The 16,733-nt window shown below is 31.4% G+C and overlaps 1 long non-coding RNA gene across 1 annotated transcript; it reads right to left on the minus strand.

The window, feature by feature from the left end:
• Nucleotides 1–1,015: 1,015 nt before the first annotated feature.
• Nucleotides 1,016–1,555, minus strand: LOC124870667. Its single transcript, XR_007038856.1, has 2 exons — nucleotides 1,147–1,555; nucleotides 1,016–1,075 (listed from the first exon to the last, which is right to left on the minus strand). It is a non-coding gene; the product is annotated as an uncharacterized LOC124870667 (long non-coding RNA).
• Nucleotides 1,556–16,733: the final 15,178 nt, after the last annotated feature.

The raw sequence follows: 16,733 nt of genomic DNA on the forward strand, positions 1-16,733 counted from the left end.
CTGCTATCTATCTATATATATATATATATATATATGCTGGATCCATCTAGCACATATATGCAAACTAGGGAAAGTATTAGGAACAGGTTATTTCAACAGTTTGAAAATCGTTTTTTTTCCCCCTTCCCTGTTAAACAAAAAAAGCCTCAATAAACAATTCAAAAGCAGAAATATGAAAGATCTAGTTTCACTGTTATTGAAAGCAGAATATCCTACTGTAGCTTCAGCACTTAAAGGCAGCACGGCAACCTGTTCTGTTGTTGCATCAGATTCAATGAATTTACTGACAATACACTCATGTTATGTGGATACAAATGACATCTCTGGCTTTCAGGAGAATAATCAATATCGTTTAAATATAATTTAAGATTAATTCAATGAAAAACAGGACAATTCTGCTGATTCCACCTGAAAGTTGTTAATTAACCACTCAGTAGGTGGCGCAGTTTGTCAGGCCATTCAGGAAGAAGAAGAAAGAAAGATATATTTTTTGATTTTTAACAAATCATTTATTTACACAGTAATTAATTAAAAATACAAAATTGAAAATACAAAAGAACATGTTTTTTTCTCCAAATATTTACATTAGCTGCTTGCTGTATTTTAATTCTTTATTATCAGACAGAATTCCCTTAAAACCCCAAAACTGCACAAACTCTTCTATAGTCCCATTGGCTGCATGAAAACAGAATTCTAGCCGCAGCCTGGCTTTTACACTGCAGCTCTGCTGTTCTGTTCTTTCTGGCCAGGTGGACAAGGCCCTGGCCCTTACCTCTCTTGGTGAAAACAACACAGACTGTGACACCTAATGTAGACCACTCCAGGAAAACTCAACCATCTCTGAATGTATTTTGACTAAAAAACCAGGCGATTGATCTAAAACAGAGAGCTTGTGCCACAGCTGCGATGCCAAAAGATTGTTTAAAACTAGCACTCTGCCTCTATACGACATAGACTTGTCATAGTTTTATGAACCGATTTAACCCACATGCAGAAAATGCTCAGGAGAAACAGAAAAGTTTGTAACGAGTTTTATTTTACACAGGATTACTGGGTGCTCTGGTACACAGCCAGGCTGTAAGAAGGAAATGTACAGTAAGTAGGGGTGGTAGCTTGGAACGAAATAATGAATGATTAAATTCTTACTAGGCCGGGAGAGTACTCTGCCAGGAGGAGAGGGATTCGGACTGACCACGATGAGAGCACCGTGCGGTAAGTTCGAAAGCACCAAGAACACATAGTGGACAACAGAGCCTGGTAGAACAGAGTCGGGTTGCTTGAGGGCGGTGGAGGGTGGACAGGTTCTGCAGGATCGGTATGTGGCAGGAATCACCTGGCAGCAGCCAGCAGGGTTAGCTCAGTAGATCAGTAACAGCGAGGCACCAGAAAAGCTCAGATTCTTCAGTAGTCTGAGACAAGGTGAGCTTAGGGAAGTAGTCCGTCGGTCCAGCCTGGGTAACATCCAGGTAGTCACCGATCTAGCGCACAAGTAAACAAAGACAGGTTAGCAAAAAGTCAAGACTAGAGATACTTAATGATTCTAGAGGTGGCTGGAGCTCTACCACTGAAGGATAACACTCGAGCAGTGAGATGCTGGCTGCCTCCTGCTTAAATACACCAGAGCTCATCAACGAAGATGGACAACACCTGTCACCTCCACCAGGACTCCATGACTTACATGTATTATAATAGACGTGTTTACTTGTATTATAATAGACGTGTTTACATGTATTATAATAGACGTGTTTACATGTATTATAATAGACGTGTTTACATGTATTATAATAGACGTGTTTACATATATTATAATAGACGTGTTTACATGTATTATAATAGACGTGTTTACATGTATTATAATAGACGTGTTTACTTGTATTATAATAGACGTGTTTACATGTATTATAATAGACGTGTTTACATGTATTATAATAGACGTGTTTACATGTATTATAATAGACGTGTTTACATGTATTATAATAGACGTGTTTACATGTATTATAATAGACGTGTTTACATGTATTATAATAGACGTGTTTACTTGTATTATAATAGACGTGTTTACTTGTATTATAATAGACGTGTTTACATGTATTATAATAGACGTGTTTACATGTATTATAATAGACGTGTTTACATGTATTATAATAGACGTGTTTACTTGTATTATAATAGACGTGTTTACATGTATTATAATAGACGTGTTTACATGTATTATAATAGACGTGTTTACTTGTATTATAATAGACGTGTTTACATGTATTATAATAGACGTGTTTACTTGTATTATAATAGACGTGTTTACATGTATTATAATAGACGTGTTTACTTGTATTATAATAGACGTGTTTACATGTATTATAATAGACGTGTTTACATGTATTATAATAGACGTGTTTACTTGTATTATAATAGACGTGTTTACATGTATTATAATAGACGTGTTTACTTGTATTATAATAGACGTGTTTACATGTATTATAATAGACGTGTTTACTTGTATTATAATAGACGTGTTTACATGTATTATAATAGACGTGTTTACTTGTATTATAATAGACGTGTTTACATGTATTATAATAGACGTGTTTACTTGTATTATAATAGACGTGTTTACATGTATTATAATAGACGTGTTTACTTGTATTATAATAGACGTGTTTACTTGTATTATAATAGACGTGTTTACATGTATTATAATAGACGTGTTTACATGTATTATAATAGACGTGTTTACATGTATTATAATAGACGTGTTTACATGTATTATAATAGACGTGTTTACATGTATTATAATAGACGTGTTTACATGTATTATAATAGACGTGTTTACATGTATTATAATAGACGTGTTTACATGTATTATAATAGACGTGTTTACTTGTATTATAATAGACGTGTTTACATGTATTATAATAGACGTGTTTACATGTATTATAATAGACGTGTTTACTTGTATTATAATAGACGTGTTTACATGTATTATAATAGACGTGTTTACTTGTATTATAATAGACGTGTTTACATGTATTATTGTAGACGTGTTTACATGTATTATAATAGACGTGTTTACTTGTATTATAATAGACGTGTTTACATGTATTATTGTAGACGTGTTTACATGTATTATAATAGACGTGTTTACATGTATTATAATAGACGTGTTTACATGTATTATAATAGACGTGTTTACATGTATTATAATAGACGTGTTTACATGTATTATAATAGACGTGTTTACTTGTATTATAATAGACGTGTTTACATGTATTATAATAGACGTGTTTACATGTATTATAATAGACGTGTTTACTTGTATTATAATAGACGTGTTTACTTGTATTATAATAGACGTGTTTACATGTATTATAATAGACGTGTTTACTTGTATTATAATAGACGTGTTTACATGTATTATAATAGACGTGTTTACATGTATTATAATAGACGTGTTTACTTGTATTATAATAGACGTGTTTACATGTATTATAATAGACGTGTTTTCTTGTATTATAATAGACCTGTTTACATGTATTATAATAGACGTGTTTACATGTATTATAATAGACGTGTTTACTTGTATTATAATAGACGTGTTTACATGTATTATAATAGACGTGTTTACATGTATTATAATAGACGTGTTTACATGTATTATAATAGACGTGTTTACATGTATTATAATAGACGTGTTTACATGTATTATAATAGACGTGTTTTCTTGTATTATAATAGACCTGTTTACATGTATTATAATAGACGTGTTTACATGTATTATAATAGACGTTTTTACTTGTATTATAATAGACGTGTGTACATGTATTATAATAGACGTGTTTACATGTATTATAATAGACGTGTTTACTTGTATTATAATAGACGTGTTTACTTGTATTATAATAGACGTGTTTACATGTATTATAATAGACGTGTTTACATGTATTATAATAGACGTGTTTACATGTATTATAATAGACGTGTTTACATGTATTATAATAGACGTGTTTACATGTATTATAATAGACGTGTTTACATGTATTATAATAGACGTGTTTAGTTGTATTATAATAGACGTGTTTACATGTATTATAATAGACGTGTTTACATGTATTATAATAGACGTGTTTACTTGTATTATAATAGACGTGTTTACATGTATTATAATAGACGTGTTTACATGTATTATAATAGACGTGTTTACTTGTATTATAATAGACGTGTTTACATGTATTATAATAGACGTGTTTACATGTATTATAATAGACGTGTTTACTTGTATTATAATAGACGTGTTTACATGTATTATAATAGACGTGTTTACTTGTATTATAATAGACGTGTTTACATGTATTATAATAGACGTGTTTACTTGTATTATAATAGACGTGTTTACTTGTATTATAATAGACGTGTTTACATGTATTATAATAGACGTGTTTACTTGTATTATAATAGACGTGTTTACTTGTATTATAATAGACGTGTTTACATGTATTATAATAGACGTGTTTACTTGTATTATAATAGACGTGTTTACATGTATTATAATAGACGTGTTTACATGTATTATAATAGACGTGTTTACATGTATTATAATAGACGTGTTTACATGTATTATAATAGACGTGTTTACATGTATTATAATAGACGTGTTTACTTGTATCATAATAGACGTGTTTACTTGTATTATAATAGACGTGTTTACATGTATTATAATAGACGTGTTTACATGTATTATAATAGACGTGTTTACATGTATTATAATAGACGTGTTTACTTGTATTATAATAGACGTGTTTACATGTATTATAATAGACGTGTTTACATGTATTATAATAGACGTGTTTACTTGTATTATAATAGACGTGTTTACATGTATTATAATAGACGTGTTTACATGTATTATAATAGACGTGTTTACTTGTATTATAATAGACGTGTTTACATGTATTATAATAGACGTGTTTACATGTATTATAATAGACGTGTTTACATGTATTATAATAGACGTGTTTACATGTATTATAATAGACGTGTTTACATGTATTATAATAACCGTGTATACACGAAAATGCAGTTTGAATGATTTATTTTGAGTCAAAAAATGCAGCTTAATTTTGAAAATGAAAAAGCAATTTATTAATACATTTTGATATGAATATTGGGACACATTTGCTTCCTTAGATTAGTAGGATAAGCAGTTTAAAAACAGCGGTTGACCCTGTTGCTAGGGGTGGTTGACCCCGTTGCTAGGTGTGGTCGACCCTCTTGCTAGGGGTGGTTGACCCCGTTACTAGGGGTGGTTGACCCTGTTGCTAGGGGTGGTTGACCCCGTTGCTAGGTGTGGTCGACCCTCTTGCTAGGGGTGGTTGATACCGTTACTAGGGGTGGTTGACCCCGTTGCTAGGTGTGGTCGACCCTGTTGCTAGGGGTGGTTGACCCCGTTGCTAGGTGTGGTCGACCCTCTTGCTAGGGGTGGTTGACCCCGTTACTAGGGGTGGTTGACCCTGTTGCTAGGGGTGGTTGATACCGTTACTAGGCGTGGTTGACCCTGTTGCTAGGGGTGGTTGACACCGTTACTAGGCGTGGTTGACCCTGTTGCTAGGGGTGGTGCTGTCTTCTAAGAGCTGTGATTGGTTGTTAAAGAAACAACAAACCAGTGTGCTCCCAGTAATCAGTGGGGAGAAATGAACTGATGATAGAATTTAACTGGATTTAGAAATATTTAAATCCTGATGATAAAACTTAACAAATTAATTAATTGTCCCACAGCATCAGCATGTTTGAACGTAGCTTATTTACACGCTCTTTATTATTCTGATTAGATTATTATTATATTTATTCTCCATGCTGGTCATTTTCATGCTGCATCTATTTCATATTAATTCATATTAATATTAAACTCAGCATTTTACTGTGATCTCCTTCTTGTTGAATGAGGTTTAAAACGACCAAAACAAACCAGGGAAAAAAGGTGGAGAAAAGCGAAGTGAACAGAGGAGCAGAGCCTGCTGGTGGAGGAGAAGAGAGGAGTGTTAAAGGTAGATTTGGTTCTGGGATCACGGTGGGAACCAACAGACATTCCCAGTAGATCAATGCGTCGTTCCCTCTGCTTTCAGCACCAGCCTGGAATGTGAGCAGCTCTGGTTCCTGCTGCATTCAGAAGCTAGAGAGGAGATAGCAGCACCAGGGAACTTCTCCACAGATGTTGGAGATGATCATTTAGGCTGCTGACATCATCATGAACAATACAGCAGATTCACCTCATTTACATCTTCCTGCTTCAGACACTCTTAGGTTCACTAAAGGTCCTCCTCACTGCTCTGAACATCTCCTCACGTTAGGAGTTCTCTGAAGAATAGCTTTTATCTTAATGAGGGAAAATTCTAAGAAAAATCAGAGAATTTCTCAAATTCTCAGATTTTATATAGATTCCAGCTCATATCGGAATAAAACAATGAAATGGCAGATAAGATGGCACAGAAGCAAGCTCAAGATCATATCAATATTATAGTAAATACACGGAAATCGGAAAACAAAAACGAGAAAGGACAGCAGAAAAGAAGGGATGTGGGAAGAAAAGGAAGATGGTTTTATAGGATTAACGAGGCAGGAGGAGACAGGAGAACTGGGAAGAGGAGGACAGAGGAGGAATGATTAATAACAAGACATGGACGTGTTTACATGTATTATAATAGACGTGTTTACATGTATTATAATAGACGTGTTTACATGTATTATAATAGACGTGTTTACATGTATTATAATAGACGTGTTTACATGTATTATAATAGACGTGTTTACATGTATTATAATAGACGTGTTTACATGTATTATAATAGACGTGTTTACTTGTATTATAATAGACGTGTTTACATGTATTATAATAGACGTGTTTACATGTATTATAATAGACGTGTTTACATGTATTATAATAGACGTGTTTACATGTATTATAATAGACGTGTTTACATGTATTATAATAGACGTGTTTACATGTATTATAATAGACGTGTTTACATGTATTATAATAGACGTGTTTACATGTATTATAATAGACGTGTTTACTTGTATTATAATAGACGTGTTTACTTGTATTATAATAGACGTGTTTACTTGTATTATAATAGACGTGTTTACATGTATTATAATAGACGTGTTTACATGTATTATAATGGACGTGTTTACATGTATTATAATAGACGTGTTTACTTGTATTATAATAGACGTGTTTACTTGTATTATAATAGACGTGTTTACTTGTATTATAATAGACGTGTTTACTTGTATTATAATAGACGTGTTTACTTGTATTATAATAGACGTGTTTACTTGTATTATAATAGACGTGTTTACTTGTATTATAATAGACGTGTTTACATGTATTATAATAGACGTGTTTACTTGTATTATAATAGACGTGTTTACTTGTATTATAATAGACGTGTTTACTTGTATTATAATAGACGTGTTTACATGTATTATAATAGACGTGTTTACATGTATTATAATAGACGTGTTTACATGTATTATAATAGACGTGTTTACATGTATTATAATAGACGTGTTTACATGTATTATAATAGACGTGTTTACATGTATTATAATAGACGTGTTTACATGTATTATAATAGACGTGTTTACATGTATTATAATAGACGTGTTTACATGTATTATAATAGACGTGTTTACATGTATTATAATAGACGTGTTTACATGTATTATAATAGACGTGTTTACATGTATTATAATAGACGTGTTTACATGTATTATAATAGACGTGTTTACATGTATTATAATAGACGTGTTTACATGTATTATAATAGACGTGTTTACATGTATTATAATAGACGTGTTTACATGTATTATAATAGACGTGTTTACATGTATTATAATAGACGTGTTTACTTGTATTATAATAGACGTGTTTACATGTATTATAATAGACGTGTTTACATGTATTATAATAGACGTGTTTACATGTATTATAATAGACGTGTTTACATGTATTATAATAGACGTGTTTACATGTATTATAATAGACGTGTTTACATGTATCATAATAGACGTGTTTACTTGTATTATAATAGACGTGTTTACATGTATCATAATAGACGTGTTTACATGTATTATAATAGACGTGTTTACATGTATTATAATAGACGTGTTTACATGTATTATAATAGACGTGTTTACATGTATTATAATAGACGTGTTTACATGTATTATAATAGACGTGTTTACATGTATTATAATAGACGTGTTTACATGTATTATAATAGACGTGTTTACATGTATTATAATAGACGTGTTTACATGTATTATAATAGACGTGTTTACATGTATCATAATAGACGTGTTTACATGTATTATAATAGACGTGTTTACATGTATTATAATAGACGTGTTTACATGTATTATAATAGACGTGTTTACTTGTATTATAATAGACGTGTTTACTTGTATTATAATAGACGTGTTTACATGTATTATAATAGACGTGTTTACATGTATTATAATAGACGTGTTTACTTGTATTATAATAGACCTGTTTACATGTATTATAATAGACGTGTTTACATGTATTATAATAGACGTGTTTACTTGTATTATAATAGACGTGTTTACATGTATTATAATAGACGTGTTTACATGTATTATAATAGACGTGTTTACATGTATTATAATAGACGTGTTTACATGTATCATAATAGACGTGTTTACATGTATTATAATAGACGTGTTTACATGTATTATAATAGACGTGTTTACATGTATTATAATAGACGTGTTTACATGTATTATAATAGACGTGTTTACATGTATTATAATAGACGTGTTTACATGTATTATAATAGACGTGTTTACTTGTATTATAATAGACGTGTTTACATGTATCATAATAGACGTGTTTACATGTATCATAATAGACGTGTTTACATGTATCATAATAGACGTGTTTACATGTATCATAATAGACGTGTTTACATGTATCATAATAGACGTGTTTACATGTATCATAATAGACGTGTTTACATGTATCATAATAGACGTGTTTACATGTATTATAATAGACGTGTTTACATGTATTATAATAGACGTGTTTATATGTATCATAATAGACGTGTTTACATGTATTATAATAGACGTGTTTACATGTATTATAATAGACGTGTTTACATGTATTATAATAGACGTGTTTACATGTATTATAATAGACGTGTTTACATGTATTATAATAGACGTGTTTACTTGTATTATAATAGACGTGTTTACATGTATTATAATAGACGTGTTTACTTGTATTATAATAGACGTGTTTACATGTATTATAATAGACGTGTTTACTTGTATTATAATAGACGTGTTTACATGTATTATAATAGACGTGTTTACTTGTATTATAATAGACGTGTTTACATGTATTATAATAGACGTGTTTACATGTATTATAATAGACGTGTTTACTTGTATTATAATAGACGTGTTTACATGTATTATAATAGACGTGTTTACATGTATTATAATAGACGTGTTTACATGTATTATATAGACGTGTTTACATGTATTATAATAGACGTGTTTACTTGTATTATAATAGACGTGTTTACATGTATTATAGTAGACGTGTTTACATGTATTATAATAGACGTGTTTACATGTATTATAATAGACGTGTTTACATGTATTATAATAGACGTGTTTACATGTATTATAATAGACGTGTTTACATGTATTATAATAGACGTGTTTACATGTATTATAATAGACGTGTTTACATGTATTATAATAGACGTGTTTACATGTATTATAATAGACGTGTTTACATGTATTATAATAGACGTGTTTACTTGTATTATAATAGACGTGTTTACTTGTATTATAATAGACGTGTTTACATGTATTATAATAGACGTGTTTACATGTATTATAATAGACGTGTTTACATGTATTATAATAGACGTGTTTACATGTATTATAATAGACGTGTTTACTTGTATTATAATAGACGTGTTTACATGTATTATAATAGACGTGTTTACTTGTATTATAATAGACCTGTTTACATGTATTATAATAGACGTGTTTACATGTATTATAATAGACGTGTTTACTTGTATTATAATAGACGTGTTTACATGTATTATAATAGACGTGTTTACATGTATTATAATAGACGTGTTTACATGTATTATAATAGACGTGTTTACATGTATTATAATAGACGTGTTTACATGTATTATAATAGACGTGTTTACTTGTATTATAATAGACGTGTTTACATGTATTATAATAGACGTGTTTACATGTATTATAATAGACGTGTTTACTTGTATTATAATAGACGTGTTTACATGTATTATAATAGACGTGTTTACATGTATTATAATAGACGTGTTTACATGTATTATAATAGACGTGTTTACTTGTATTATAATAGACGTGTTTACATGTATTATAATAGACGTGTTTACATGTATTATAATAGACGTGTTTACATGTATTATAATAGACGTGTTTACATGTATTATAATAGACGTGTTTACATGTATTATAATAGACGTGTTTACATGTATTATAATAGACGTGTTTAGTTGTATTATAATAGACGTGTTTACATGTATTATAATAGACGTGTTTACATGTATTATAATAGACGTGTTTAGTGTATTATAATAGACGTGTTTACATGTATTATAATAGACGTGTTTACATGTATTATAATAGACGTGTTTACTTGTATTATAATAGACGTGTTTACTTGTATTATAATAGACGTGTTTACATGTATTATAATAGACGTGTTTACTTGTATTATAATAGACGTGTTTACATGTATTATAATAGACGTGTTTACATGTATTATAATAGACGTGTTTACATGTATTATAATAGACGTGTTTACATGTATTATAATAGACGTGTTTACATGTATTATAATAGACGTGTTTACTTGTATTATAATAGACGTGTTTACTTGTATTATAATAGACGTGTTTACATGTATTATAATAGACGTGTTTACATGTATTATAATAGACGTGTTTACATGTATTATAATAGACGTGTTACTTGTATTATAATAGACGTGTTTACATGTATTATAATAGACGTGTTTACATGTATTATAATAGACGTGTTTACTTGTATTATAATAGACGTGTTTACATGTATTATAATAGACGTGTTTACATGTATTATAATAGACGTGTTTACATGTATTATAATAGACGTGTTTACATGTATTATAATAGACGTGTTTACATGTATTATAATAGACGTGTATACACGAAAATGCAGTTTGAATGATTTATTTTGAGTCAAAAAATGCAGCTTAATTTTGAAAATGAAAAAGCAATTTATTAATACATTTTGATATGAATATTGGGACACATTTGCTTCCTTAGATTAGTAGGATAAGCAGTTTAAAAACAGCGGTTGACCCTGTTGCTAGGTGTGGTTGACCCCGTTGCTAGGTGTGGTCGACCCTCTTGCTAGGGGTGGTTGACCCCGTTACTAGGGGTGGTTGACCCTGTTGCTAGGGGTGGTTGACCCCGTTGCTAGGTGTGGTCGACCCTCTTGCTAGGGGTGGTTGATACCGTTACTAGGGGTGGTTGACCCCGTTGCTAGGTGTGGTCGACCCTGTTGCTAGGGGTGGTTGACCCCGTTGCTAGGTGTGGTCGACCCTCTTGCTAGGGGTGGTTGACCCCGTTACTAGGGGTGGTTGACCCCGTTGCTAGGTGTGGTCGACCCTGTTGCTAGGGGTGGTTGACCCCGTTGCTAGGTGTGGTCGACCCTCTTGCTAGGGGTGGTTGACCCCGTTACTAGGGGTGGTTGACCCTGTTGCTAGGGGTGGTTGATACCGTTACTAGGCGTGGTTGACCCTGTTGCTAGGGGTGGTTGACACCGTTACTAGGCGTGGTTGACCCTGTTGCTAGGGGTGGTGCTGTCTTCTAAGAGCTGTGATTGGTTGTTAAAGAAACAACAAACCAGTGTGCTCCCAGTAATCAGTGGGGAGAAATGAACTGATGATAGAATTTAACTGGATTTAGAAATATTTAAATCCTGATGATAAAACTTAACAAATTAATTAATTGTCCCACAGCATCAGCATGTTTGAACGTAGCTTATTTACACGCTCTTTATTATTCTGATTAGATTATTATTATATTTATTCTCCATGCTGGTCATTTTCATGCTGCATCTATTTCATATTAATTCATATTAATATTAAACTCAGCATTTTACTGTGATCTCCTTCTTGTTGAATGAGGTTTAAAACGACCAAAACAAACCAGGGAAAAAAGGTGGAGAAAAGCGAAGTGAACAGAGGAGCAGAGCCTGCTGGTGGAGGAGAAGAGAGGAGTGTTAAAGGTAGATTTGGTTCTGGGATCACGGTGGGAACCAACAGACATTCCCAGTAGATCAATGCGTCGTTCCCTCTGCTTTCAGCACCAGCCTGGAATGTGAGCAGCTCTGGTTCCTGCTGCATTCAGAAGCTAGAGAGGAGATAGCAGCACCAGGGAACTTCTCCACAGATGTTGGAGATGATCATTTAGGCTGCTGACATCATCATGAACAATACAGCAGATTCACCTCATTTACATCTTCCTGCTTCAGACACTCTTAGGTTCACTAAAGGTCCTCCTCACTGCTCTGAACATCTCCTCACGTTAGGAGTTCTCTGAAGAATAGCTTTTATCTTAATGAGGGAAAATTCTAAGAAAAATCAGAGAATTTCTCAAATTCTCAGATTTTATATAGATTCCAGCTCATATCGGAATAAAACAATGAAATGGCAGATAAGATGGCACAGAAGCAAGCTCAAGATCATATCAATATTATAGTAAATACACGGAAATCGGAAAACAAAAACGAGAAAGGACAGCAGAAAAGAAGGGATGTGGGAAGAAAAGGAAGATGGTTTTATAGGATTAACGAGGCAGGAGGAGACAGGAGAACTGGGAAGAGGAGGACAGAGGAGGAATGATTAATAACAAGACATGGACGTGTTTACATGTATTATAATAGACGTGTTTACATGTATTATAATAGACGTGTTTACATGTATTATAATAGACGTGTTTACATGTATTATAATAGACGTGTTTACATGTATTATAATAGACCTGTTTACATGTATTATAATAGACGTGTTTACATGTATTATAATAGACGTGTTTACTTGTATTATAATAGACGTGTTTACATGTATTATAATAGACGTGTTTACATGTATTATAATAGACGTGTTTACATGTATTATAATAGACGTGTTTACATGTATTATAATAGACGTGTTTACATGTATTATAATAGACGTGTTTACATGTATTATAATAGACGTGTTTACATGTATTATAATAGACGTGTTTACATGTATTATAATAGACGTGTTTACATGTATTATAATAGACGTGTTTACTTGTATTATAATAGACGTGTTTACTTGTATTATAATAGACGTGTTTACTTGTATTATAATAGACGTGTTTACATGTATTATAATAGACGTGTTTACATGTATTATAATGGACGTGTTTACATGTATTATAATAGACGTGTTTACTTGTATTATAATAGACGTGTTTACTTGTATTATAATAGACGTGTTTACTTGTATTATAATAGACGTGTTTACTTGTATTATAATAGACGTGTTTACTTGTATTATAATAGACGTGTTTACTTGTATTATAATAGACGTGTTTACATGTATTATAATAGACGTGTTTACATGTATTATAATAGACGTGTTTACATGTATTATAATAGACGTGTTTACATGTATTATAATAGACGTGTTTACATGTATTATAATAGACGTGTTTACATGTATTATAATAGACGTGTTTACATGTATTATAATAGACGTGTTTACATGTATCATAATAGACGTGTTTACATGTATTATAATAGACGTGTTTACATGTATTATAATAGACGTGTTTACATGTATCATAATAGACGTGTTTACTTGTATTATAATAGACGTGTTTACATGTATTATAATAGACGTGTTTACTTGTATTATAATAGACGTGTTTACATGTATTATAATAGACGTGTTTATATGTATTATAATAGACGTGTTTACATGTATTATAATAGACGTGTTTACTTGTATTATAATAGACGTGTTTACATGTATTATAATAGACGTGTTTACATGTATTATAATAGACGTGTTTACATGTATTATAATAGACGTGTTTACATGTATTATAATAGACGTGTTTACATGTATTATAATAGACGTGTTTACATGTATTATAATAGACGTGTTTACATGTATGATAATAGACGTGTTTACATGTATTATAATAGACGTGTTTACATGTATCATAATAGACGTGTTTACATGTATTATAATAGACGTGTTTACATGTATCATAATAGACGTGTTTACATGTATCATAATAGACGTGTTTACATGTATCATAATAGACGTGTTTACTTGTATTATAATAGACGTGTTTACTTGTATTATAATAGACGTGTTTACATGTATCATAATAGACGTGTTTACATGTATTATAATAGACGTGTTTACTTGTATTATAATAGACGTGTTTACATGTATTATAATAGACGTGTTTACATGTATTATAATAGACGTGTTTACTTGTATTATAATAGACGTGTTTACATGTATTATAATAGACGTGTTTACTTGTATTATAATAGACGTGTTTACATGTATTATAATAGACGTGTTTACATGTATTATAATAGACGTGTTTACATGTATTATAATAGACGTGTTTACATGTATTATAATAGACGTGTTTACTTGTATTATAATAGACGTGTTTACATGTATTATAATAGACGTGTTTACATGTATTATAATAGACGTGTTTACATGTATCATAATAGACGTGTTTACATGTATCATAATAGACGTGTTTACATGTATCATAATAGACGTGTTTACATGTATCATAATAGACGTGTTTACTTGTATTATAATAGACGTGTTTACATGTATTATAATAGACGTGTTTACTTGTATTATAATAGACGTGTTTACATGTATTATAATAGACGTGTTTATATGTATTATAATAGACGTGTTTACATGTATTATAATAGACGTGTTTACTTGTATTATAATAGACGTGTTTACATGTATTATAATAGACGTGTTTACATGTATTATAATAGACGTGTTTACATGTATTATAATAGACGTGTTTACATGTATTATAATAGACGTGTTTTCTTGTATTATAATAGACCTGTTTACATGTATTATAATAGACGTGTTTACATGTATTATAATAGACGTTTTTACTTGTATTATAATAGACGTGTTTACATGTATTATAATAGACGTGTTTACATGTATTATAATAGACGTGTTTACATGTATTATAATAGACGTGTTTACTTGTATTATAATAGACGTGTTTACATGTATTATAATAGACGTGTTTACATGTATTATAATAGACGTGTTTACATGTATTATAATAGACGTGTTTACATGTATTATAATAGACGTGTTTACATGTATTATAATAGACGTGTTTACATGTATTATAATAGACGTGTTTACATGTATTATAATAGACGTGTTTACATGTATTATAATAGACGTGTTTACTTGTATTATAATAGACGTGTTTACTTGTATTATAATAGACGTGTTTACATGTATTATAATAGACGTGTTTACATTGTATTATAATAGACGTGTTTACATGTATTATAATAGACGTGTTTACATGTATCATAATAGACGTGTTTACATGTATTATAATAGACGTGTTTACATGTATTATAATAGACGTGTTTACATGTATTATAATAGACGTGTTTACTTGTATTATAATAGACGTGTTTACTTGTATTATAATAGACGTGTTTACATGTATTATAATAGACGTGTTTACATGTATTATAATAGACGTGTTTACATGTATTATAATAGACGTGTTTACTTGTATTATAATAGACGTGTTTACATGTATTATAATAGACGTGTTTACATGTATTATAATAGACGTGTTTACTTGTATTATAATAGACGTGTTTACATGTATTATAATAGACGTGTTTACATGTATTATAATAGACGTGTTTACATGTATTATAATAGACGTGTTTACATGTATTATAATAGACGTGTTTACATGTATTATAATAGACGTGTATACACGAAAATGCAGTTTGAATGATTTATTTTGAGTCAAAAAATGCAGCTTAATTTTGAAAATGAAAAAGCAATTTATTAATACATTTTGATATGAATATTGGGACACATTTGCTTCCTTAGATTAGTAGGATAAGCAGTTTAAAAACAGCGGTTGACCCTGTTGCTAGGGGTGGTTGACCCCGTTGCTAGGTGTGGTCGACCCTCTTGCTAGGGGTGGTTGACCCCGTTACTAGGGGTGGTTGACCCTGTTGCTAGGGGTGGTTGACCCCGTTGCTAGGTGTGGTCGACCCTCTTGCTAGGGGTGGTTGATACCGTTACTAGGGGTGGTTGACCCCGTTGCTAGGTGTGGTCGACCCTGTTGCTAGGGGTGGTTGACCCCGTTGCTAGGTGTGGTCGACCCTCTTGCTAGGGGTGGTTGACCCCGTTACTAGGGGTGGTTGACCCCGTTGCTAGGTGTGGTCGACCCTGTTGCTAGGGGTGGTTGACCCCGTTGCTAGGTGTGGTCGACCCTCTTGCTAGGGGTGGTTGACCCCGTTACTAGGGGTGGTTGACCCTGTTGCTAGGGGTGGTTGAT

Source organism: Girardinichthys multiradiatus, chromosome 6 (assembly GCF_021462225.1).
Source record: "Girardinichthys multiradiatus isolate DD_20200921_A chromosome 6, DD_fGirMul_XY1, whole genome shotgun sequence".
In the NCBI taxonomy this organism is placed as follows: domain Eukaryota; kingdom Metazoa; phylum Chordata; class Actinopteri; order Cyprinodontiformes; family Goodeidae; genus Girardinichthys; species Girardinichthys multiradiatus.